Source organism: Lactuca sativa, chromosome 9 (assembly GCF_002870075.4).
Source record: "Lactuca sativa cultivar Salinas chromosome 9, Lsat_Salinas_v11, whole genome shotgun sequence".
In the NCBI taxonomy this organism is placed as follows: domain Eukaryota; kingdom Viridiplantae; phylum Streptophyta; class Magnoliopsida; order Asterales; family Asteraceae; genus Lactuca; species Lactuca sativa.
In genome coordinates, this window is record NC_056631.2 from 21861194 (window position 1) to 21862095 (window position 902).

The 902-nt window shown below is 37.6% G+C and overlaps 1 non-coding gene across 1 annotated transcript; it reads right to left on the bottom strand.

The window, feature by feature from the left end:
- Positions 1 to 343: 343 nt before the first annotated feature.
- LOC111899259 (small nucleolar RNA R71) lies at positions 344 to 450 on the bottom strand. The gene has a single exon (XR_002852835.1). It is a non-coding gene; the product is annotated as a small nucleolar RNA R71 (small nucleolar RNA).
- Positions 451 to 902: the final 452 nt, after the last annotated feature.

Genomic DNA, 902 nt, shown 5'->3' on the forward strand with positions numbered 1-902 from the left:
GCGTCTTATTTTCAGTCGAGAGAGTATGATGATGCATCACCTATACTTTTCCTAGAAGGAAACAAGCACCATGTGGAATTGAGACCACAAATTACTAGTGTCTTATCGGTCTTCAAAGGAAGTAAACAAGATGATCCATACAATCATCTCTTTGAGTTCCTTGCAACTGCTAATGCGAATACTCGGTGAGGAACTAATAAAGATTCATTTAGAATTCAGTTTTTTCCGTTCACGTTAAAAGAGAAAGCTAAGTATTGGTTTACTGCTCTTGCTACCCATAATATTACTACTTGGGAGCAAATAATTTTTTTTGCAAGTGTTTTACCCTGTGACTAAAACAATGGAAATAAGATAAGTGATACAAGACTTTTCACAAAAACCCAATGAAGAATTTCATGATGCATTTGAACGCCTCGAGGAATTGTTGTGTTCATGCCCGCATCATGAATTTAGCTGTTGGCAACTTGTACATTTCTTTTATGATGGAGTCGACACTGCAAAACCCAACCATGATTAATGCCTCGTCTGGTAGCACTATGATGATGCAAGATAGTGAAGACGCTTGGCGATTCTTAGAGCAAATGACTAATGGTTCTAAAACCGATTACTCAGCGAAGAAACGGGACACCCCAATTTCATTAGTTGCTTTAGTTGGACTAGGAAAAAACTAGAAAAATGAAGTCAAACCTGATATTAGTTCTTCAAATAAAAAAATGGACTTACTAGTCTCTAGTCTTGGCAAGGAGAAATGTGTGTGTTTTTTGCAGGGCCAAAAGATATGTGTACGCTATGGAGATTCAAGACACGTTGCAGATGAGTGCATGAGAAATCAATAAGAAATCAATCAAGTGCATGGATATGGTCAATTCCAAAATAGTCTGTGACCATTCACTCGGAACTAC